At 45.4% G+C, this 26858-nt stretch overlaps 1 pseudogene; it reads right to left on the bottom strand.

Annotated features, from left to right (window-relative positions):
• Window positions 1-8620: 8620 nt before the first annotated feature.
• LOC144487957 (SWI/SNF-related matrix-associated actin-dependent regulator of chromatin subfamily A member 5-like) lies at window positions 8621-25633 on the bottom strand (annotated as a pseudogene).
• Window positions 25634-26858: the final 1225 nt, after the last annotated feature.

The following is a 26858-nucleotide window of genomic DNA, read 5'->3' as shown; positions in this document are numbered from 1 at the left end:
TCACAATGAATGGCGGAGCAGGCTCGAAGGGCCAAATTGACTCCTCCTGTCTTACCTTCCATGCTTCTATGACAAAGTTTTGTCTCGACTTGTGTTCCACACAAGTACGAGATAGTTCCATGGGTACGATGGGTTCAGAGGGATATGGGCCAAATGTGGGCAATTGGGCTTAGCTTAGAGGTTTTAAAAAAGAAAGGGCGGCATGGACAAGTTGGGCCGAAGGGCCTGTTGCCATGCTGTAAACCTCTATGACTCTAAATAATTGTTAATATTACACAGGCCTTCAGAAGCTGCAATAGCATCGTATTTAAAACCAAGGAGATTTCAAATAATGGGACTTTAGTTTTGCTTTTAGATAGTGTAATTCCTATTACATAGAAAACTAGTTCCAGTGATGCAATGGATATAAACACCAAAATTATTTGTTTAGCAACAAAGATATTGATGTGTGAAGCCGATGACAACCATTTCAGAATATACATTTGTACTTGGGTATTAGCTGCCAGCTAAACACTTCACATTAGCATAGCAAGATTGATTCAATGGCATTAACTTCACCAAGACAGATGAACTCAGTTCAATCGTTTTGTCAAAACCCACAATAAAGGCTTTAAAAAAAAACATTTTGCTGTAAACACAAACAATTCCAAAGCTGAAATTAAGGGTTGAATCCAATTGTTTCATCATCTCCTCTTGGCACAATGACAATGGTATGAAGTAAAAGAGACTGAACAAAACCATAACAGGACAATGCATTTAATGCAATGAGCTTTTGATAGTCAGTTTGCAGAACTTTCTGAGATGCAGATTAAGTGAGACTTATTGTGCCGATGAAAATGTTGCAGCAGCATTGTAAGAAGAGTATTGAACAGGTGAGCCATGAAGTTGCAGGATTGGAATCGCAGAGCAAGGGGCACTCCCGTTCCTGATGTTCGTTTTACCTTTCTTTCACCCCTGACTAATATCGCATCAATATCTTCGTCTGTAATGTCGCTCTCTTTAGAAGCAAATACGTGGGTAGCACCGTGACGAATCATCTGCAGCATTTCATCTTTCCCCAGCTTATTGAGATTCTGATCGACTAACCTTCCTGAAAGAATTCAGTCTCGATGTTAAGAAATTGTAAAGAACAAAGAAAATTACAGCACAGGAACAGGCCCTTCGGCCCCTCCAAGCCTGCCTGACCATGCTGCCCCGACTGAACTAAACCCCCTACCCATCCGGGGACCAGATCCCTCTATTCCCAACCTATTCATGGATTTGTCTGGACGCCCCTTAAAACTCACTACCATATCTGCTTCCACTACCTTCCTGTGGTGAACCATCGTTGGTTCCCACTGTGGGGTTGTTCTAATGTTATTGTTGGGCTAGGGTGTTCACACTGTGGGATTGTTCTAATGTTGTTGTTGGGCTAGGGTGGGATTAATACACCTGTGGTTGTTACTGTTGTGGCACATCCCAGTCGGGCTCCGCCTCCTGGGAGAGGTATAAGACCCCCTGCTCGGGCGGGACCTCGTCAGTCTGGGGTGGTGTACTTACGTTCTAGTAATTCCATTGTTAGGCAATAAAAGCCTTCAGTTACCGAAGCCTTGTGTCTTGAGTTCGATTGACGTGCATCAATTTTATTGCCTAACACTAAGCTCTCGACGGAAAGGAGAGTATGGAACAAATCTTAAAGCCAGAGCGTCTGACGCTGGATCCACGTGTGGTGGGCGCCTCTAACACCTTCGACCACTGGCTGAAGTGTTTTGAGGACTACCTGGCAGCCTCTGCAGCGGTCATCACAGATGACGACAGACTCCGGGTCCTCCATGCGAGGGTAACCGACACTGTCTACCTCGCGATCCGTGCGGCCACCACCGACCCGAGGGCCCTCGAGCTTTTAAAAAAGCGCTACACGAGACGTCCCAACGAGATCCACGCTCGTTACCTCCTCGCTACACGACGTCGGCAGTCGGGCGAAACCATGGAGGATTACGCCAATGAGCTCTTGCAGCTTCCCAGGGGCTGCGACTGCAAAGCTGTGTCGGCTGAGCAGTATATGTATTACCTCGCCCGAGATGCGTTTGTGGCAGGGGTAGGGTCTTCGTACATCCGTCTCAAGTTGCTGGAAAAGGGGAATCTCAACCTGACCCAAGCTATGGAGATGGCTGAAATGCTTGAGGCGGCTTCGAAGAGCTTGGTCCTGTATCCGGAGGACCACGTGGAGTCAACGTGGCAGGAGCAGTCACAAATCTCTCCTCGCCCCACGGGCTCGAGGTGCAGTGTTATGGCGTGCTCCCATGTAGACCCGACGACGGCGGCAGCCCCATGCGGCCCGCGGTGCTACTTCTGCAGAGGCGCCAAGCATCCACGACAAAAGTGTCCTGCTAAAGCGGTGGTCTGTAATCAATGCGGTAAAAAGGGGCACTACGTGAAGGTGTGCAGATCTTAGCCCAAGAACGGCAGTGCAGCCTGTGACCCTTCAGAACGGGGATCATCACCATCGACGTCGAAGTACCCACGGGGTTCGTCCACGTGCGAGTCCAGGACGACGCCATTGTGGTCGACGGAGTCGGAGGAGGATGACCACCAGGAGTCGCTACGCTTGGCGCCCTCAACCATGTGCGATTCATGCGGACGGCCATTTTGGTCGACGACGACCAGGAGCGACCAGCAGGGGTCCTCAGCATCGACCTCAGCTGCCTGCAGTGATGTTCAAGGGCCAACGGTGGCGTCGATCACCCTGAACCAGGCGAAGCACCACAGGCTTGACTGTTCAATGATGGACAGAAAGGTAAATGGTCGTGCAATTTATTGTCTGTTTGACAGCGGGAGCACTGAGAGCTTTATTCACCCTGACACTGTAAAGAGGTGTGGACTCCAGGTTCAACCTGCCAAACAGACAATCTCTATGGCATCACGGTCCCGGTCTGTCCCTGTTCAAGGGCGTTGTGTGGTAACTCTGAAAGTGCAGGGCACAATTTACGAGCGATTCAGGCTCCTTGTGTTGCCGCATCTTTGCGCACCAATTCTCCTCGGACTAAACTTTATGGTCCACATGAAGAGTGTGATCCTACAGTACGGTGGGCCACTCCCTTCGCTGACTGTAGGGGACCAGCTGCAGTCTCCAAATTGTCCAAAGTGCCCCGCATGCAATCTTTCTACATTAAAGATCACCACACCCTCTTTATTCAAGAATCTGGTACCAGGCTGCAAGCCCATCGCTACTAAAAGTAGGCGTTACAGCACTGAAGATCGGACCTTAATCAGATCTGAGGTTCACCGGCTCCTCAAAGAAGGGATCATACAGCCCAGTGTTAGTCCGTGGAGAGCACAGGTCGTGGTGGTTAAGAGCGGGAACAAACCCCGGATGGTCATTGATTACAGTCAGACCATTAATCGATATACGCAGCTGGATGCGTATCCTCTCCCGCGCATATCTGATATGGTCAATCAGATTGCGCAGTACCGGGTGTTCTCCACCATAGACCTTAAGTCCGCCTACCACCAACTCCCCATCCGCCCAGAGGACCGACACTACGTGGCTTTTGAGGCGGATGGTCGTCTGTATCAGTTTCTTAGGGTTCCATTTGGTGTCACCAATGGGGTCTCGGTCTTCCAGCGTGCTATGGACCGAATGGTGGACCAGAACGGGCTGCGGGCTACGTTCCCGTACCTGGATAATGTCACCATCTGCGGCCGTGATCAGCAGGACCATGACACAAATCTCCAGAACTTTTTACGCACTGCATCTCGCCTGAATTTGACCTACAACAGGGAGAAGTGTGTATTCCGTACGTGCCGGTTAGCCATCCTGGGATACGTAGTGGAAAACGGGGTCATTGGCCCTGATCCCGACCGTATGCGCCCCTTTGCTGAACTTCCATTGCCCGCTAGCGCAAAAGCACTGAGGAGATGCCTAGGCTTCTTCTCCTATTATGCGCAGTGGGTCCCCAACTACGCAGACAAAGCCCGTCCGCTTATTAAGTCCACGACTTTTCCACTCATGCCAGAGGCCCAATTGGCCTTCAAGGCATTGAAACACGACATTGCGAAAGCCACGATGCACGCGGTAGACGAATCCATCCCTTTTCAGGTGGAAAGCGATGCATCTGATTTCGCCCTGGCCGCCACACTAAACCAGGCAGGCAGGCCCGTCGCGTTTTTTTCCCGCACCCTCCAAGGTCCCGAAATTCGGCATTCAGCGGTGGAAACGGAGGCCCAGGCCATTGTGGAGGCCGTCAGACACTGGCGCCATTACCTGGCGGGGAAGCGGTTCACCCTGATCACGGACCAGCGGTCCGTGGCGTTCATGTTCAATAACACGCAGAGGGGCAAGATCAAGAATGACAAGATCTTGCGGTGGAGAATTGAGCTCTCCACCTATAATTACGATATCATGTATCGTCCAGGGAAACTCAATGAGCCCTCGGATGCCCTCTCGCGCGGAACATGCGCTACTATGCAGGAGGATCGCTTGAACACCCTCCATAATGACCTGTGCCATCCTGGGGTCACTCGGCTCTACCACTTTATCAAAGCCCGCAACCTGCTTTACTCGGTGGAGGACGTCAGGTCAGTGACAAGGAGTTGTCGGATTTGCGCAGAATGCAAACCGCACTTTTACCGACCTGACCGAGCACATTTGGTCAAGGCCACTCGCCCCTTCGAGAGGCTGAGTGTGGATTTTAAGGGCCCCCTTCCCTCAACAGATCGGAACGTGTACTTTCTTAACATCATAGACGAGTACTCCCGGTTCCCGTTTGTTGTCCCCTGCGCGGACACGTCGACTGCCACGGTGAACAAGGCATTCCGTGATCTTTTTACCCTGTTCGGGTACCCCAGCTATATACATAGCGACAGGGGCTCGTCGTTCATGAGTAATGACTTGAGGCAATTCCTGCTCTCATACGGGATTGCCTCTAGTAGGCCCACGAGTTACAACCCTAGGGGCAATGGACAGGTGGAAAGAGAGAATGCTACAGACTGGAAGGCTGTCCTATTGGCGCTGAAGTCCAAAGGCCTTCCAGTCTCCCATTGGCAGGAGGTCCTCCCAAATGCGCTTCACTCCATTCGCTCCCTCCTGTGTACGGCAACCAATGCTACTCCCCACGAGAGGATGTTCTCATTCCCTCGGAAGTCGTCCTCGGGGATATCTTTACCAGCCTGGTTGACATACCCAGGACCCGTCCTTCTGCGGCGACATGTAAGGGCCCGCAAGTCCGACCCCTTGGTCGAACAGGTCCACCTCCTCCACGCCAACCCTCAGTATGCCTATGTGGCATATCCTGACGGGCGAGAGGACACAGTCTCGATCCGAGACCTGGCGCCCGCAGGGGACGTAGCAACTCCTGTCGCTCCCATACCCCCAGTGACGAATCCCTTATCCCTTATTTCTTCCCCGGACGTGGCGCGGTCAGCACCGGGACCAGTGCATAACAGTTATACTCCACTGTACAGCTTGCCTGAGACCCGGAGATCGGCGCCATCGGAGAATGTACCGGGATCCCCTGCACTACCGCTTCATCAGGGTCAACCGGCCTGTGAGTCCGCGAGAGGACAGCCGGACGCTGTTTTGGAGAGAACGCCACCGCAAGCACCTACTCCGGTGTCACCGCCGGTATTGAGGAGGTCACAACGATGGTGCGGTCCTCCAGACCGTCTGGACTTATAATCTGTTGACTTTTTTTTAGTCTGTTTTCGCACCCCGCCGGCCTTTGTTCTCAAAGGAGGGGTGAACGTGGTGAACCATCGTTGGTTCCCACTGTGGGGTTGTTCTAATGTTATTGTTGGGCTAGGGTGTTCACAGTGTGGGATTGTTCTAATGTTGTTGTTGGGCTAGGGTGGGATTAATACACCTGTGGTTGTTACTGTTGTGGCACATCCCAGTCGGGCTCCGCCTCCTGGGAGAGGTATAAGACCCCCTGCTCGGGCGGGACCTCGTCAGTCTGGGGTGGTGTACCTACGTTCTAGTAGTTCCATTGTTAGGCAATAAAAGCCTTCAGTTACCGAAGCCTTGTGTCTTGAGTTCGATTGACGTGCATCACTTCCCTGGCAGCGAGTTCCAGGCACCCACCACCCTCTGTGTAAAACACTTGCCTCATACATCTCCTTTGAACCTTGCCCCTCACACCTTAAACCTATGCCCCCGAGTAATTGACTCTTCCACCCTGGGGAAAAAGCTTCTGACTATCCCTTCTGTCCATGCCCCTCATAATCTTGTAGAATTCTATCAGGTCGCCCCTCAACCTCCGTCGTTCCAGTGAGAACAAACCAAGTTTCTCCAACCTCTCCTCATAGCTAATGCCCTCCATACCAGGCAACATCCTGGTATGGAGGGCATTAAACTTTTAGTAATGCAAGAGACGGGTTCACATGTGAATAAATAGACACACAAGGGCGATAGTGGAAACTATTGAGCCCACTTTGTTGCACAGCGTACTTTAACTGGCTGTTCACACTCTGTGGAAGATTGCAGAGGGTTTCCTGTTCATTTTTGCATTTTTTAGGACTATTTCACCAAAAGTCCGGAACACATATGCCAGATTGCACAGTTCCAGGTGGTAGGTCCCAATCTATTGTAATGATAATTCATTTTAAAATCATTGACGATTCGAGAAGTTAGCTGTGAAAATATTGAAGTTTAATTTTAAAATGTTCTGCGGTATTTGAAAAAGAACAGGTTACTGAGGGAGGATCCAATGTATTCACAATCCCCAACACAAAGTTTTAACATCCGTGCCATAACTCGGTCAGAGAAAAGAATGCAAGATAAAATTCTGGAGTGAAGGCTGGGAATGATTAACACTTCTCATGGGACCCCAAAGGTTCAACGCTGCCATTTAAAGTTAATACCTCAAAGCACCGAAATACACTGAGGAAATATACTGGGAAAACTTTAAGAAACAACAAAGAACGACTAAGAAAGCAATAAAGAAAGGAAAGATAGGTTATGAAGCTAGGCTAGCTCTCAATATTAAAAAAATGACAGTAAAAGCATTTACAAATGTATAAAAAGGAATAGAGTGGCTCGAGTGAATGTTGGACCCTTGGAGGACGAGAAGGGGGATTTAATAGTGGGAAATGAGGAAATGGCTGAAACTTTAAATAGTTTTTTGTGTCGGTCTTCACGGTGGAAGACACAAATAGTTTACCGAATAGTAACGATAGAGGGTTGGTAGGAGGCGAGGTAATCAATACAATTAATGTTACCAGGGAGGCAGTGCTTGGTAGACTAACGGGACTGAAGGTGGACAAATGCAAGGTTATTCACTTTGGAGGAAATAATAGCAAATTGGATTATTATCCAAATGGAAAAAGATTGCAACATGATACTGTGCAAAGGGACCTGGGGGTCCTTGTGCATTAGACGCAAAAACCCAGTCTGCAGGTGCAACAGGTGATCAAGAAGGCAATTGGGATGTTGGCCTATATCGCAAGGGGGATGGAATATAAAAGCAGAGATGCCTTGCTGCATCTGTACAGGACATTGGTGAGGCCGCAGATGGAATACTGTGTGCAGTATTGGTCCCCTTAATTGTGGAAGGATATATTGGCCTTGGAGGGAGTGCAGAGAAGGTTCACCAGGTTGATAGCAAAGATGAGGGGTGTTGATTATGAGGAGAGACTGAGCAGATTGGGTTTGTACTCGTTAGAATTTAGAAGGCTGAGGGGGGATGTTATAGAGACCTATAAGATAATGAAGGGTCTGGATAGGGTAGAGGTGGAGAGATTCTTTCCACTTGGAAAGGAATCTAGAACTAGACAGCACAGCCTCAAAATAAAGGGGGGTCAGTTTAGGACAGAGTTGAGGAGGAACTTTTTCTCTCAGAGGGTGGTGAATCTCTGGAATTCTCTGCCCACTGAGGGCCGAGAAAACAAAGGAAGCACCTGGACCTATTTAATTATTTCTCAGATGCATTGATTGCAATCCGGTAACTGGCTGGTGGATCAATGAAGCAATTGAGAAACTTGCCACTTCACACTGGAGGGGAATTAGAATCACCGCTGTGTTTGTGGATTGGAGTCAAGTACTGACAGATGCTCTTCCCTGAAGCATATTAGTGAAGCACCTGAACAACTGGGGAGCCCTGCTCCCTTTTGCTGCTCACTATAAACTTTAATTCAAACTTCGCAAATGAGTGAGATTTGAATTCATAAGCCCTTGGTGCACGAGGCAATCACGAAGCACTTATTAAAATCCGTGCATCAGTTGATTTGTGTGAAACTGAATCACGGAAGGCAGTTCCTGACAGTGACACCTCAGCATTACTGAAACTTAAAATGGATTTCATTTCCAAACTCTCAATTGGATTTGGAAGTAAATTGGTGAGGAGAAACAAGATGCCCAGTCAGCTGGAATCATACCATGCCAATTCTGAAAACAACCGCACGCTCCATCCAAATAAAGAGAAGCAAACTGAAGGCCTTTGCTGAAATATTTCCACCAGTTCAGTCGAGTGGAGTTTTAAAGAAACCATGGGAGCAACACACGGAAGATTTGAGGGGGTATCAGTGGCAGTAAAATACCAAATGTCGCTTGATCAGTGCACTTGGATGTTAAAACCAGCTACAATAGTTATATATTCAACTGTACGTGGCTTTCAGAACACAAATAACTAATCGCTCAGTAACTTACCACAGCTTGGAGGTCTACCTGAGGGTTCCAGTCTGAGTCCTATAGGATTACTACATCTGCCGTGGCTAGATTTATACCAAGACCCCCAGCGCGTGTGCTTAACATGAAGATAAACGTTGAGCTCCCAGGACTATTGAAAGCAGAAATAGAATCCTGGAGGGATGAGAAAGAAAAGTTAAGCCAGAATTGAACAAGCGATTGGGACCAATCTTTTTACTAATTGTTGGAAAGTTTCATTTTTAAAAATACAAATAGATGCTAGATTCAAATTGAATATTCATATTTCTTGTTTGAAAACCTTGAGTCAGTTTTGTAACCTTAAGTCTCGAATTCTTACTTAGATAATAGAGCCTCAGATCAATTTAAGAGGTTGGAACTTTCCTCAAACAAGCTCAGTTTTGAAAGCACAGGGCAAGAAACATACTTGTCTCTCCTCATGCGGTGTCTGTCCATCCAGTCTACAATCCTCGTAGTTTCTCCACATATAATAATCTTCCCAGATATCCAGCACCCTGGTCATCTGGCTGAAGATCAACACCCGAGAACCTGTGGAAAAGAAGATCATTCAACAGGGTGATCGGTTGATCGGTAGCCAAGAACACAGCGCAGATACACAAATGCTTCAAAAATCTACATCGACTGATGTGGATAATGGAAACCAAATTTCACTGGTAACTTGCAGGATGTAGAGTCATCTAGTAAACTAGTGATAGTACAGGAGGCATAAATGAACACACACAACCAACTCCAATTTTATAATTCATACAATGTGAACTGTCCATGTGACCCAGCTGCCTTGATTGATGGGAATGATTTCAAAGGGTTTATATTCCAGCTGGATTCCAGACGGTGCTGCAGTTTGGGCAGCAAAACCTAAACCCTAATCAAAAAATAGCTGCAATCCCAAACCATGTAATTATTCCATTCACCTTCTCCCAACACGTTAGCCCCCAATTTTCAGAATATGTGGCTCCTGTAACTATTCCCCCGGAAGGAGGATGGGGCCCATCACGCATTGCAGAGGCCTGTGATCCAACTCTCCTCATGAAGAATAGTTGATGGTAAATCGGCCAGTTTTTGGGAGCCCCCAGCCCCAGTGGATGGCGTGTGGCAGGCCAGAACAACTAAAACGGGATGCTATTTCAGATCAAGACACTCTATTGTTTTAAACAGTCACTAAAACTTGTGAAATAAAAGCTATATAGATGGAAGCAAAGTTCTGGAAATACTCAGCAGGTCAGGCAGCATCTGTGGAGAGGGGAGTTCTGAAGAGTCATAGTTGACCCTTCGCTGATGCTACCAGATTAGTTGAGTATTTTCAGCTGTTTTTAACTCATTAAAACCTGTGCTGATTTGTAACCCAAAACATCACAGCATGCAATCTGCTGTACCTTGCTGCACAGGTCAAATGCTGTCATGGTGTCATCAGTCATCATTTTCAAATTCTTTTGCAGACATCGTCGTGGAAATCCTTGCATGCTTACGAAGGCTAAACATCACAAACCCCTTTCATTTACTAAAAATCCTGTTCTATTTTTGATCAGTCTGCAGCACAGGTACAGGAGTCCTCCAGAGCATGACAAAGTCTGACATCGGACTCGGAAATGCACAAATAACCATGCAGGCGGTTGTTTACAGCCAATCTATACACCAGGATGTTTGATTTTCCACTCCACCCGATTTCCTTCTATATGGATCGGACTGCACAGTAGTTTTTGTTCAATTCCTCCTGGTCTCCAGAGTCTCAACTAATTTGGTCATGGATTCGAGTTCGAGTGACTGGCATGCTCTTTGAATTTCCAATCGAATCAGAATCCAAACCGACATCCTCCCAAAATAGGAACTTTAACATTAAGCTAATTCTTAATCCATTGAGACAATGTCATCTATTTCACAAAGCGTGAACTTTATTACTATATTTACTCTCTAATCACAGATTTGTTGAACATATTCTAAAAACCTAATTTGCATTGTGTTTTAGTTTGGTTCTCTCCTCAAGGATATCTCAGTAAGCTTCTTTGCCTGTCCTACTATAACTAAAACCATTGCTGATTCCAGAGTTTATTGCATATTAATTTATAACACATTTTGGAATATTTTCAATTAATTTCCCTTTACGGCCTGGCAATCCTTAATTTGGGCCTTATGCCTTATGTTGGCCACACCCCACCCCGTCCGAGCTACTCAAGTATCCACGAAACTATCAAATCACTCCATGTCTCCTTCCTATAGAAAGATTGAAAGACAGAAAGGGAAACAAAAGCCTTGACCAGGCCTGCGGCTGACCTTGCTCCTTCACTTTCCGCAGCAGTTTGTCCAGTACCACCATTTTGCCACTGTTAACTACCAGGTGAGTGTCAGTGGTGTAAGGTGGGCCAGGTTCAGCTCCGTCAAACAGATAGGGGTGGTTGCAGCACTTGCGCAGTTGCATCAGGATATTCAATAGACGCATTTTGTCCATTTTCCCTGAGGAGTTCAGGATGTCAATATCCTTCATTAATATCCTGGTGTACCTGTCAGCAAGGCCAGAATTAAATCTCATCACAACAAATTGGAGATAAATTCATTTTTTTAATGGAGCTCAACAGAAAGCAATTACAACCTAAAATGAATGCTTTGTTCTCTAGGTGCCTCGGACAAAGTCTAGGATCCACATTCCAACCACTCTCACCTACCAGGGAACAGGGTGCTCCATCTAAGCCTCACAGAGATAGAAACCCATATCTTACGACTAATACACACTCAACATTTTGTTCTTTGATATAAAGTACAATTCATTCCAGGTGGCCAGGGTTTGAAGGGATGGGAATATTCCTTTTCATGTCATTTGGATGCGAGTAATATGAAGTACTCTGGGATTAAGTATTTGTAACGCAGAAACAGGCCGTTTCGATCAACAATTCCAGATCAGTGTTCATGATAAGAGTCTCCTCACACCTTCGATTTCTTTTTCCATTCTATGTTTAACAAACTTCCCTAAAATGCATCAATGTCATGCCTTTCCTTGTGGTATTGAGTTCCACAGGAACCACTCTGCCACTTTCTTTTTTGAATCTTCTCCTAAATTCCTGTTTGATTTATGAGTGACTATTTTATATTTATGGCAGCGATCCTGGCATCACCGTGAGGCAATGACATTGTGTTGCATCGGGTACAGATTCATTTTGAAGGGCTTTGCAGCGTTCTCCTTGACCAACTAGATCGACATGGTGAATAGGTTTGGAGGGGACACCTCACTAGTACCTGATCAGGTGGGTATCAATAATGGGCTGCATTGGGGTTTGAAAGAAGAAAGCCCAAAGCTGAGAGCAAAGTAGTTTGAAAGCACTGTAATAATCACACTTGAATGGCAATCGTCCAGTCTGAATTCAATGATGATCTTCTGTTTCGGGAAAAAAATAATGGAAATGATTGAGGGAAGTTAGAATTCCAAACACAAAAATCTTACAGATCAGACGGAAGCAAGATGGTCAATAGTAGGGAGTCAGCCTATTATTGGTGCATTGGGTAAAATCACACTCGCTTACACTGGTGAATCTATTCCCTTAGTTCTACAAATGCTCTAATTGTTGATTGAAGTGCAGCACAATTTCAATGAGTTGTTGCAAGATGATGCCGTACTTCACAATGCAACACATTAAGATTCACAAGTTGTGCACTCACCATTCCCGTTGCATTTTGCTCAGGCCCACATACATTTTGACTTCCTTTTTTGGCTGCAGGCTCTTTTCTACCTCAGCTTTAATATGTGGGAGGAGGAAGGGTCTCAATACCTAATTCAGGTGAGAATACATGCTTTTTACACACTGATGATGCCCAAGAAGTTCAAGCAAAATAATGCAATGTTACAAAAGCTGCACTGAACAGTTCTGTGGACTGAAGCACAGGTTCAACAAAAACAGCTGAACAAGCCATGGGTTGAAGCACATCTACAGGTGTGGGCTGAATGTTCACTTGATGAAAACACCTACAACTTCAGATTAGATTGTCAACAGCTTTATTCTGCAACAGAACAGATCAGACCTTGGAATCCAACCCTTTATGAGAAAGAAATGCAGTAACCTTAAATTCACTTTCCTCATTCCTCAACAATGTACATTTCTACAACACCTTTAACATAGGTGGCATGGTGGCACAGTGGTTGGCACTCCTGTCTCACAGCGCCAGGAACCCAGGTTCAATTCTGGCCTCGGGTCACTCTCTGTGTGGAGTTTGTGCATTCTCCCCGTGTCTGCTCCGGTTTCCTCCCACATTCCAAAGATGTGCGGTTCGGTTGATTGGCTATGCTAAATAAACCTTTGGTGTCAGTGGGATTGGCGGGGTAAATATGTGGGGTTGGTGCAGACTTGATGGGCCAAATGGCCTCCTTCTGCACTGTCGGGATTCTATGATAATAAGATGTCTACAGGATCATCACAGGGGCAATTATCAGACAAATTTCACACCGAGCTACCAAAAAACCCATTGAGAGGTGACCAAGGAGTTTTTAAAGCAGTTTCTTAAATCATCATCATAGAAACCCTACAGTGCAGAAGGAGGCCATTCGGCCCATCGAGTCTACACCGACCACAATCCCACCCAGGACCTACCCCCACATATTTACCCGCTAATCCCTCTAACCTACACATCCCAGGACTCTAAGGGGCAATATTTAACCTGGCCAATCAACCTAACCCGCACATCTTTGGACTGTGGGAGGAAACCGGAGCACCCGGAGGAAACCCACGCAGACACGAGGAGAATGTGTAAACTCCACACAGACAGTGACCCGAGCCGGGAATCGAAACCAGGACCCTGGAGCTGTGAAGCAGCAGTGCTAACCACTGTGCTACCGTGCCGTCCAATAAGGATGAGCTCGAGAGGCAGAGAGATTTAGGGAAAGAATTCCAGTGCTTTGGCTAAACAGCTGAAGGTTGACCAACAGCGATGCACAAATGGAGCAGTGGACAGAACTTGGTTCATGTCAGCAGCAGTTCTGATGAATCGAATCTTCCACGTGGTGCAAGGTGGGAGGCTGTTTAGGAAAACCTCGTGCTAATTAAGGGATTGAACAAGGGCGGGCGATATTATGGTCCTGGTATTGGTAATATTGAGAATATGGGGTTGGAAATGTAGTTCAGGCTCAATTAGGATATCACAATTGCAAAGAGTTTGGTGAAGCCTCAGACAGACAGGAACCAGACAGAGGTTTGGAGTGAATGGTTAGGAAATGGAGCTTGTAGTGTGAACAGAAGAGGAGATAAATCCGAGTAATTGTAACCTACCATTCCTCCTCTTCCCCAACCCATTTCAGCTTCTCAAATAGGGGATAGACATTGAAGCAAACAAAAAATATTCTATTTCCCTTACCCTGCACCTCCCAAAATGTGATAAAAACACTTTAATTTAGCAAGTCTTCCTGATCAGGAAGCAGTTCTACTCGAGATCCAGCATCAATTGAAATGCTCTTATCAAGGTCGGTATCAGCAATTGGAACAGGCCGTGGGGATGCTGAATGGGCCTTGTTACCAAGGTCAACTGAGGAGTTCAATATATGACCACAGAAAAAATAATTGAGAGTAAATGAAGCGAAAGAAATCTCTCCCCCTTCACCATATTATGTAATATCTGAAGTGATTCAAATTATTCAGATCTGGGTAAAATGTCCACCCTAATTAAAAACACCTGTGGTAGTTGCCTACATCGAGTGAAAGGCAATAATTATCTATTCGTGTCATCAATTTCTAAGTTGCCTATTCCAGCACCTTAAATGCCATGTTTACTTCAAGCACTGTTTACTGAATGCAAGAACACCTGGTAAATGTTCATTGAGCTTTGTGCCCTTTAACATTTCTAATCCATTCTAAGTGGGATGCAGCTGGACTGTTCAGAAACCATTCTCGTTACACGAATAGAGCCACCACTTAATTCCAGTGGATCGCAGGTAAGTCATGTCTGCAAGAAGCGGTGCCAACTAGAAAATGCTGGAATCCATCATTAAAGAAGAAATAGCAGGCCATCTGGATAAGAATAGTTCGATTAAGCAGACGCAGCATGGATTCATGAGGGGAAAGTCGTGCTTGACGAACTTGTTGGAGTTTTATGAAGATGTGACTAGTGCGGTTGACGGAGGGGAACCGGTGGATGCGGTGTTTTTGGATTTCCAAAAGGTGTTTGTTAAGGTGCCTCACAATAGTTTGCTGAAGAAGATTGTGTCACACGGAGTTGGGGGGAGGGTGTTTGCGTGGATTGGGGATTGGTTATCCGACAGGAAGCAGAGAGTCGGAATAAATGGGTGCTTTTCTGGTTGGCAGATGGTAACTAGTGGCGTGCCGCAGGGATCGGTACTGGGGCCTCAACTGTTTAGCATTTATATAGACGATCTGGAGGAGGGGACTGAGTGTAGGGGAACAAAGTTTGCTGACGACACAAAGATAAGTGGAAAAGCGTATCGTGTGGAGGGCATAGAAGTTCTGCGGAGAGATTTGGACAGGCTGAGTGAGTGGGCGAGGATCTGGCAGATGCAGTATAACGTTGACAAATGCGAGGTTATTCACTTTGGAGGAAATAATAGCAAATTGGATTATTATCTAAATGGAAAAATTTACAACATGCTACTGCGCAAAGGGACCTGGGGGTCCTTGTTGTGCATGAGACGCAAAAACCCAGTCTGCAGGTGCAACAGGTGATCAAGAAGGCAAATGGGATGTTGGCCTATATTGCGAGGGGGATAGAATATAAAAGCAGAGGTGTCTTGCTGCATCTGTACAGGACATTGGTGAGGCCGCAGCTGGAATACTGTGTGCAGTATTGGTCCCCTTAATTGTGGAAGGATATATTGGCCTTGCAGGGAGTGCAGAGAAGGTTCACCAGGTTGATAGCAAAGATGAGGGGTGTTGATTATGAGGAGAGATTGAGCAGATTGGGTTTGTACTCGTTGGAATTTAGAAGGCTGAGGGGGGATGTTATAGAGACCTATAAGATAATGAAGGGGCTGGATAGGGTAGAGGTGGAGAGATTCTTTCCACTTCGAAAGAAAGCTAGACAGCACAGCCTCAAAACAAAGGGGGTCAGTTTCGGACAGAGTTGAGGAGGAACTTCTTCTCTCAGAGGGTGGTGAATCTCTGGAATTCTCTGCCCACTGAAGTGGTGGAGGCTACCTCATTGAATATGTTTAAATCACGGATAGCTGGATTCCTGATCGGTAAGGGAATTAGGGGTTATAGGGATCAGGCGGGTAAGTGGAACTGATTCGCTTCAGATCAGCCATGATCTTATTGAATGGCGGGGCAGGCTCGAGGGGCTAGATGGCCTACTCCTGCTCCTATTTCTGATGTTCTTATGTTCTTTATCACTTCATAAAAGTCAAATTAATTTGTAATTCACACGCAGTAACTCAAAATTTAACACTGCTCGGATAAACATTTAGTAGAACATAGATCCTCAGTTTTTGCCATCACATTTTTAATCTATAAATTGACAGTTCTAAATCTACCAGGGCAAGTGAAAGGCCAGGAATCCTGCGGTGAGTAACTCGCCTCCTTACTCCCCAAAGCTTCTCCGCCAGATACAAAGCATAAGTCAAGGGTGTGATGGATACTCTCCATTTGCCTGGATGAGTGCAGCTCCAACAACAGTCATGAAGTTCAACACCATCCAGGACAAAGCAGCCCACTTGATTGCTGCCCCTTCCACAAACATTCACTCCCTCCACCACCGATGAACAGTGACAGCCGTGTGTACCATCTACAAGATGCACTGCAGGAATTCATCAGGGTTCCTTAGGCAGCACCTTCCAAACTCTCAGCCACTGCCACCTAGAAGGGCAAGAGCAGCAGGTACCTGGGGACACCACCACCTGGAGGTTTCCCTCCAAGTCACTCATCATCCTGACTTTGGAAACATATCGCTGCTTGTTCACCGTCATTGGGTCAAAAAGCCTGGAACTCCTCCCCTAACAGCACTGTGGATGTACCTGGAACTTCAGGGACTGCAGTGGTTCAAGAAGGCAGCTCACCACCACCTTCTGAAGGGCAACTCGGGATGGCCAATAAATGCTGGTCTAGTCAACGACATCCACACCCAGTAAATGAAGAAAAGAAACCTTGCTGTTTCTTCAAATTAGCCCCAAACACTCTCAAGGCACATCACTTCATCACACAAATATACAACTTTGTGAATAATATTTCTGAGGGCGATGGGCTCGAAATAACTTTGCATTTTAATGACGTCCCAGCATCAGAATACAGATAAGATAAGAAGCTTACCATGTGCAATCGCTCAACCAGCATCTGGTCCCCGAAGCAGTTGTTTGTGTCAAACCAAGAATCAAAGACCTGCAAAGAACAACAAGCGGCTCGACTCATGCCAACCCCAAACGTTTTAGCATATTGTGTTACTTCCATCAACGCCACATCCAATGGTTTCTATTATTACATTGTTTATCACTAGAAGAACAAGAATGGCAATTTAAAAAAGGTAGCATCCAAATTAGATCGTTCACAAATGATATCAGAAAACAGATGCACAGCTGCTCATAACAATTGCAAATCAGTTTCAGCTGGTCGGCATGTGAGCAACTTAACATGGAAAAAAATCATTTTTTTCCCTTGGACCACCTACTCCCATCTCTGTAACAAGCTACAGGACACCCACACAGGAAGAATGGGCAGTTAGGCATTCAGTTCGAAACATAGCTTTTCTTACTTTAACAAAAATAAATACTAAAATACTTCTGATAGCTAATTTGTGGATTGAGATAGATATGGAAAAAGCTCTCACCCCAGCAAGCTTTTAATGTAAGTTTAGAATTGTGACACAAGGTGACAGTTTTGCTGAAGGAAACATCAAGCATGTTAAATCCGCTTCGCAGTGTAAGGCAGATGTGACACTGAGCATCAGGAATGGTCAATAGCAGTTTGAAGGGTTAGAGGAGCAGACATCACCAATTGGACTCTGCATCGGCACACATCTGGTGAATATAGTGCTCACAAAATGTGGGCAGGTGGACAAATTAATACACAGACTGCGGCCATTTAGCGACCTGGCTGCTCCCAATGCAAGGAACAATGGTGTCACACAACACCCTCCAGCAAGTTGGACAGCTTCCCCGGACACTAGCTTCAAAAATGAAAAAGACACAACTTTGCAGCTTTCTCTCATGCCTTCCAAAAAGAAATAGGTTGAAACACTGTCATTGAACCTTAGACAAACGGTACAGTCACTGTCAAGCTGCTTTTCTCATTACTTACTGCAGACGAATTGAAGACATCCAGGAGGAGGAAGTTGAGCAGAGCCCAGAGTTCGTGCAGGTTGTTCTGAAGTGGTGAACCCGTGAGCAATAATCCATTTGTTGTTTTAAATTCTCTCACTATTTCAGAGAGCTGTAAATTTAGCAGATTTAAAAGCATGACTGGACAAACTGGGTACAAGTTCGAATTATACGACTGGCACAACTGTAGATTCAGACTGCAGTTAAAAGTTCGCTGATCTTTTAGGTGTGTATTCGTGTCTGTCATTTCTCCAATGAATTCAGATATAGTGGCACCAAATGCTTTGCATTAGGAAGCAAAAAGCAAGTGTAGTAATAGTACATCAAGATTACAAACGGTTATCTATAACTTGCAAGACGGGAATATGGAAACTTCCAGAGTCGTCCACAATTGAATGGTATTTCTTTCAAATCGAAGCAATGGTTGTGGAAGGAGCAGCTGGTTAAAAAGCAATGGTTGTGGCAGGAGCAGCTGGTTAAAAAGCAATGGTTGTGGAAGGAGCAGCTGGTTAAAAAGCAATGGTTGTGGAAGGGGCAGCTGGTTAAAAAGCTTTTAAAACAAGAGCACACTGCGGTCTGAATAAGCAGATCTGATCTTTGATTTTCAATTCAAATATTTCCACTCCACTCTTCCACCAGTGTTAAAACCCAGAGATTAACTATCGAGCCTCAATAATTGATGGTGCAATAACTTTCCCAGAAGTTTCTGAACCCCTGGAGTAATTTGGTTGAATGTGGCACAGCGGTGCGCACTGCTGCCTCACAGCAACAGGGACCAGTGTTTGATTTCCGGCTTGGGTAACTGTGTGGAGTCCGCATGTTCTCGCCATGTCTGTGTGGGTTTCCTCCGGGTGCTCCGGTTTCCTCACACAGTCCGAAAGACATGCTGGTTAGGGTGCATTGGCTGTGCTAAATTCTCTCTCAGTGTACCCGAACAGGCGCCAGAGTGTGGCGACCCGGGGATTTTCACAGTAGCTTCATTACAGTGTTAATGTAAGCCTACTTGTGACACTGATAAACTTAAACTTTAAAAATGATTGTCTGCATTGGATTGTGAGATTAAAGCGCTCTTTTCCTCAAGATTCGCATTCCATCTGTGACAATAAATAACCCTTTTAATTTAGCTCTTAAAGCTTTGACGGAAGTGTGAAGGAACAGTGAAAGCAGCAAATAACAATTATATTAACCATTAGTACTCAAAATGTATCATTTTCCTTCATTTCAAAATCTCTATTCCTGGATTTCCCTCCAAACTTTTGTTCCAATCTTCCTGTCCTTCGTTATCTCATTCACCAGAGAACAGTCACTTCCATCCACACTGAATTATTTTTTACTGTTCTTTGCCACTCCGTCTTACCCCGTCTTTGCATTCCCCTCTCCAGGGGAACAGTGTGCAGCAAACTTCTGTGCCTCATTTTCTGTCTGGTCCCACACATAACTGCACCTTGCTCAAAAATACACTGCAATGAAGTTACTCTGAAAATCCCCTAGTCGCCACACTTCGGTCCACTGAGAATTTAACACGGCCAACGTACGTAACCAGCAATTTTTTTGGACCGTGGTAGGAAACCGGAGCACTCGGAGGAAACCCACACAAACACGGGGAGAACGTGTAAACTCCACACAGACGATGACCCAAGCTGGGAATCGAACATGGGTCACTGGCGCTGTGAGGCAGCAGTGCGAACCACCGAGCTACCATGTCGCCCCCTCCTCATGCCCCCATGCTACAAATCAAGCCTGCGTTTCTCCCCAATTCACCTGAAGATGAGGCAGAAAATGTAGCATTCACTACAATGGTAGCCATTAACTCTGGTGGTAATGGACGGGATGGGGAAGAGAGCAGAGAAAATGAAGGGAAAACACACTTACCTTGGGTTTCCCATTTTTGATCCTTTCGGCTTCATCCATAACCATATCGCCAATTAAATATTTTGAAAACAGGTTTCTCCCTGATGAGCATTTCATACGACGTCACACAAACGTCCCACTCTCCAGGAAGGAGGACATCTCTGATGAAAGCTGCCTGATAAAGTAAGAAGTGGGTTACATTTCAGTTTTCCAAACACCAGAAATTTATTTTTCTAGAAGACAATTGGGATGCAGCAGAAACAGATCTGATCACAGGCATGAATCAGACAAATTTAACTGAATAAAACACTGACGTTGGGGTTTTCCAGCCCCGCCAGCAGTGAGCAGCGTCAAGGGCATGACGGGCAAAGGTGGAGAGGGGCCAAAGGGCAATTGGCTCTTGGCAACTCTCCAAACCATAGAATCCCTACAGTGCAGGAAGAGGCCATTCGGCCTTTGTACTTTCCCACTGGGGTCGGCCAACATGTGGCAGGAGATCCAACAAGCACTGCACGGATTACTTCCACAACGTGCAATGCATTTTCAAACTAAACTCCATGCATCAGTTGTATTTTCCAACAGTATTTTTGGAAACATAAAACACAGTTCTTACCCTTTGATCCTTGTCACCAATTAAACAAATAGCTCGAAGAGTCGGTATCCATCTTTTGAACTCAAGCATCCAGTTGTGCAGTGTAGACTTGGGGACTAGAACCATGTGAGGTCCAGGAATGTTTCTATCGTGTTTCATGTACCCAAGAAGAGCAATAATTTGCAAAGTCTTCCCGAGACCCTGTTAAACAAAGTAAAACAATTAATTCTCTTAGAATCAAAGACTTTTTTCATCATTGTTGTCCTGAAGCATTTCTGAAATGTACTGGAAGAAACCATTCGGCCCATCAAGTTTGTTCTGCAATTTAATTCGATCATAGCTTATCTACATCGTAACTCCATTTATCTGCCTTGGTTCCATTTCCCTTCACACTAATCTAACAAAAACCTTCGTCTCAGTTTTGACATGTCCAGACTAACCATACCTCAAGTTTTCCATAAAATAAAAAGCTAGGTTTTGGCAGGAAGTAGGAGAAAACAAACGTTCCAGGTTTCCGCTAATCTTTGAATGGTACACCCTCGAACATCGGGGAGAAGATACTTGTTCCCTATTGAGAAACATCGAAGAGAGGAGCAGGAGGAGGCCATTTGGCCCTTCGAGCCTGCTCCGCCATTCATTACGATCATGGCGGATCATCCAACTCAATAGCCTCATCCTGCTTCCCCCCTCCCCTCCAATAACCTTTGATCCCATTCACCCCAAGTGCTTTACCGAGCCGCCTCTTGAATACATATAATGAATGCTTCACCCCGTTTTGAACCGGGAACCTTTCACGTGAGGCGAACGTGATAACCAGTGCATTACAGAGACATTTATCTTATTAAATCCTTTAAACTAAACATCTCACATGCCTACACCAAACATTTGTTATGTCTACAATCAATGTGTATTCATACCGTTTCATCTGCCAGGATACCATTAATGCCATTCTCAGATAAAGAAATCAGCCAATTCAGTCCACGGATCTGATAGTGGCGGAGTTTCCCTCCTTTTACATCTGTGGAAGAGACCCCAAATATTTAGAGCCTTCAACCGTTGCAAGAGTCTGTACAGAATACAGCTCAAGGGGAAATGAAATCAGTGCCATGACCAAAAGGAAAAGTATTACTGTTTCAGGAACCATTGAACTGAAAGCAACATGATAGCTTGAGACAACAAAAAGCAAGCAGCACAATCCATTTGGTATTAGGGTCTCAATGTTTGCATAAAGAATGTCAGCGTTCAGACGCAGGCTCCAAAACGAAGGTGGTGATTTTCACCACGACTACTACCATTCTATAGCAACTAAATTGACCAATAAAACAAGGCCAAAGTATATAAAGAAACATAAACTGTTAAACAGAGCACCTAAACTTCACTAAGGCAAGTATGAGCAAGATTGGGAGGGCAGAGAGAAGGAATGATGGTGAGGAACCAGGTTCCTGGGCTTTGACTGCTTTGTGAGAAATCATTGCATGGACATTACTGGGATTTTGAATATGTTATGAGTATTTGGAGCATTGCGTGCCGTTCTGGTCATCAAACTACCAGAAGGACGTGGAAGCTTTGGAGAGAGTGCAAAGAAGGTTCACCAAGATGTTGCCTGGTCTCAAGAGTGTTGGCTATGAGGAGAGGTTGAATAAACTAGGACTGTTTTCATTGGAAAGACAGAGGCTGAGGACAGACCTGATAGAGGTGGACACAATGATGAGAGGCATAGGCAGGGTGGATAGTCAGAAGCTTTTTTCCAAGGGTGGAAGTGTTAATTACAAGGGGGCGCAGGTTCAAGGTGAGAGGGATAAAATTTAAGGGAGATGTGTGGGGGAAGTTTTTCACAGAGTGGTGGGTGCCTGGAATGCACTCCCAGGGGAGGTGGTGGAAGCAGGCACATTGGCAACATTTAAGAGGCATCTCAGCGGGTAAATGAATAGGGAGGGAATAGAGGGATACAGACCCAAATAAGGACAGAAGGGTTTTTCTTTATTTTAGTAAGGGCATCATGATTGGCACAGGCTGGGAGGGCTGGAGGGCCTGTCTTGTGCTGGACTTTTCTTTGTTCTTTGATTGGGGAAATGCCATTTGGGAGAACAGATCATTCAGCTCACCATTTCATAGGGTAAGGAACTGATTATACATGATTCTCAACACCAAAAGGACAGCATGTTACATGTATGCAATCTGTATGATAATCCAATTATTCCTCATGAAAGCAGATGGTTCCTTTTCATGTGGCGCACACTAACATGTTAAAATGGCTGCTAGGACCCCATGAAAAATAAGTTGGAGCAGTTTCAACTCAGTTCCTTGGGAGCACTTTTTGAGAGGGCAAAGCTGAACAAAACAAAGAGCAAGGTGAAAGGCTGATATATGAAACACATGTCATACTGGCATGAGGGAGATCTTTCAGCTTTACCCTGCATTTTATTCATGCTGAATCTGACCTCAAAATACTCAATATCGACAATATCCAGTCAGAAAATATGATGTCAGATTACAAGTTAGGCTGGAGTGAGTCCGTGGTGTCTGTCAACATTAGTAGATTGTTCCATTAAAAAGACCCCTTATGCAAATAAACACAGCCAATTAAACCAGGAGAACGGGAGGTGTTGTTTTTGGAGATTTAATTCCATCAGTCTCAAATGTCCCACAAGTCTAATTTTGACAAAATTGAACACTGCACATCGATGAATGGTGACTGAAAATGTGAAAGCAATTGGGAAAAGGGAGTGAAAACTGAGCTCATGTATGAAATAATGAATAAAATGGCTTTACACACATGATGTGGATTCTTCAAACCTTGTGCAGACATTGGTTGTCTTGCTGTTTTCTGACAGTAGCTCTTCATCCTCTTCCTGTTCCGTACGACGATGCCGATAGCTGAGAATTAAAAGTGAATAGTTTTGTGCGAGGGGTTACTATTACTTTCCAAACCATTTTAAAAGAGCTGTTACTGCAGTCAATTTCAAATCCACAATCACTTCAGAATAAACAGCACCATACAAATTATTTTGGAGATTGTGCATCACTTTTGTGGTGAAGATTAGGACATAGAATCCTAAAGTGCAGAAAGAGGCCATTTGGCCCATGGAGTCTGCACCGGCCTCAATCCCACCCAGACCCTATCCCCATAATGCCATGCATGTACCCTCGCTAGTTCCCCTGACACTAAGGGGCAATTTAGCATGGCCAATTCACCTAACCCTAATCTTTGGACTGCGGGATGAAACCGGAGCACCCGGAGGAAACCCACGCAGACACGGGGAGAATGTGCAAACACTATACAGACAGTGACCCAAGCCGGGACTCGAACCTGGGTCCCTGGCGCTGTGGGGCAGCAGTGCTAACCACTGCCACACTGCCACCCTAACTACTGTGCCACCATGCCCTACGTACAGCATGTTATTGAAGTAAGATTCAAAATTGCAATTCATGCAGGTGGCCATTGTTTTAATTTAAAGTTGATTCCAAACATAAACTTTGAAATCTACTGTTATGTAAATACTCTCCCAAGACCCTGGTAGATTACACAACATATTAGTACTTTTTCATTTAATTAGGTAATTACACATGTATAATCTTGTGTGCCAATGGTTGTCAACAGACTCTTTAATCATACATGTGACACATTTCATAACATCAGTGTTTTGAATGCAAGGTTGACAGGAATTCCACACCTGTTATACGGATGCAGGATATTTGAACACTTGGTGACTAAGATGCTGTTTCAACTTTAAAAAGGCAGAGAAAAGGTGTAGGCCATGCAACCTCAGACATCTGTTTATTCAATTAAATCATGCCTGCTGTTGCTTCATATCACTTGATAGTGCAGCCAACAAAGAAAAAAATCCATTCAGAAAATTTAACACCCACAGCCATTTGGGGCAGACCTTTCCACCAAGTGGAACGAAATAGCCCTCACTTTCAATCCTAACGAACCTCGTTCTAATATTAAGATGTGCCCCCTTGAACCAGATTTCCCTCAAAAGAAATTAGTCTCTGTATCTACCCTATCAAATCCCCTAATCATTTTAAACACCTCAATTTGGTCACTCTTTAATACACTAAGCTTAACGGAATGAAAGCCAAATTTACGGAACATGTTATGTTCTCATAACCTGACACTAAGACCAGATAGCATCCCGCTGCCAGACCAATATTACTTTCCTGAGGTTCGTTGCCCAGAACCAAAGGCAGTTCTCCAGCTGAGGTTTGACCAAGGCTCTGTACAACTTCCTCATTTTTTCATCCCAAACTATTTTGAGATAAATGCCATCTTCCTCTTAGCATATTCCATTATCTTTTGTAACAGTGCAGTAATATCGTGTTATTTGTATATATGGAAACTCAAATCTCTTTTGCTCCTCCACAATAATCTCTCTTGTCGAAAACACTTAGATTTGTCTTTCTCAGTTCCAAAGTGGGTGGCCTCACACTTCTCCACACTGAACTACATTTGCCACAGCTTTGCCCACTCATTGGGCTATGCCCTCTTTGCAACTCCATCATATGATCCCAATTTGTGGTTGCTCCTAACCTAGTCTGCAAATCTGGATGAAGCAGTAAAGAGTTATATCCAAATCACTGAAAGCCGAGGCCCCAAAACCTCAAGGAGGAATGAAAGCTTTACTTCCACCATTCTACTTTGATCCCAACATTAACGCCTCTTTGGCCTTCAAACACCAGGAACACTTTCCAAGTTGAAATCTCTCAGAATTTGCATCATGAATCCAAAAATACATTGCCTGGAATATATCTTACTGTCCAACCGACAGAAGCGTAGTTTCTCATCTTTCTTTAATCGTGGGCGCCCGGGTTTCATCTTTAAAGGAGACGTTGGAGTTTTCTGTGCAGTAGGTTGGATAAAGTGGGCAAAAAGCTCGGTCTGTTGCAGCAGATAATCAAATCTGTCGAACAAGAAAAATAAATGTTCATAAGAAAATAAAGCATTGAGAATTAACGTGACAAGAGTGTGCAAACACATCTCATTTAATCTACAGTCAATCTACAGTTCTCCTTGTGGGGGCTGCAGATTTGTTTTTATTGAGGCGTAATAGTACGTGTCTTTGGAAAACAGCCTTTCACCTGGTATTACTTTGTAAATTGGGCAACTGAGTAACATTTGGGTGAGGTGGGGAAAGAAGAATAAAAACAACCCTCTCTGCTCTGGGGCTATTAAATCATTCCCTCTGTAATTGAGATATCACTTTGTGCTAGTAAATTCAAAAATGCTCTTCAAACACAACCTATATTTCTACATACAGGATAGTACCCAAATGTGTATAGTACTATACGTGACAGCCTCAAATTTAGCACTGTTCATGCTTAGAAACATAGAAACATAGAAAACTACAGCACAAAACAGGCCCTTCGGCCCCACAAGTTGTGCCGAACATATCCCTACCTTTTAGGCTACCTATAACCCTCCATCCTATTAAGTCCCATGTACTCATCCAGGAGTCTCTTAAAAGACCCTATTGAGTTTGCCTCCACTACCACTGATGGCAGCCGATTCCACTCACCCACCACCCTCTGTGTGAAAAACTTCCCCCTAATATTTCTCCTGTACCTACCCCCGCAGCACCTTAAACCTGTGTCCTCTCGTAGCAACCATTTCCACCCTGGGAAAAAGCCTCTGAGAGTCCACCCGATCTATGCCTCTCAACACCTTATATACCTCTATTAGGTCTCCTCTCATCCTACGTCTCTCCAAGGAGAAAAGACCGAGCTCCCTCAGCCTATCCTCATAAGGCATGCCACTCAATCCAGGCAACATCCTTGTAAATCTCCTCTGCACCCTTTCAATCTTTTCCACATCCTTCCTGTAATGAGGAAGGAGGGGCTGGTCCTCCAACCAATCGGAGTGAATGAGAGGCGGGGCTGGGAGTGGAGCATGCGCAGTGTGCGGGATAGCGATGGGTGATTTGATGTCAGTGAGTGGAATGGCGGCTCGGGGGGAGCGATGGATCCGGCGGGTGGGCGGAGAGGATTCATAACCAGGTTTGTGTACAGCGGAAACTCAGAGAATGAAATCGCCGGTTCCCCGTTTGGACCCAGCGGGAGCCCAGTATTGTTCCCCGTTTCTGCCCCGAGTTCACCGCCGCCATGTTTCCAGCGGGGCTGTGCGCCTGTGCTGCCGCCATCTTTGTGAGGGGCAATGTGAAGTGAGCGTATGCCCAGTGCCATGTTTGTGAGGGGCAATGTCAGGAGAGCGCATGCCCAGTGCCATCTTGGTCTGGGTTTGACCAAAGGGCAGAGGTTAAAGGTGAGAGTGTTTCAGAGGGGATGTGGGGACAATGTTGAGGGGGGCTGAAGAAGGGGCTTGCAGCTCCGAAGGCTTGTGTGGCTTTTGCTACCAAATAAACCTGTTGGACTTTAACCTGGTGTTGTTAAACTTCTGACTGTGTTTTCCCCAGTCCAACGCCGGCATCTCCACATCATGACAGAATGTTGAGCAGACTGTGTTGCAAATCTGGAACTCGCTGCCTGAGTGGCTGCTGGAGGCAGGGACTCTCTGATTGAAGAAGCTTCTGGACAAACACATCAAT

This window comes from Mustelus asterias, unplaced genomic scaffold (assembly GCF_964213995.1).
Source record: "Mustelus asterias unplaced genomic scaffold, sMusAst1.hap1.1 HAP1_SCAFFOLD_1161, whole genome shotgun sequence".
NCBI classification, from domain to species: Eukaryota; Metazoa; Chordata; class Chondrichthyes; order Carcharhiniformes; family Triakidae; genus Mustelus; species Mustelus asterias.
The sequence above is the reverse complement of the archived record's forward strand: the minus strand, read 5'-3'. Positions and strand labels throughout refer to the sequence as shown.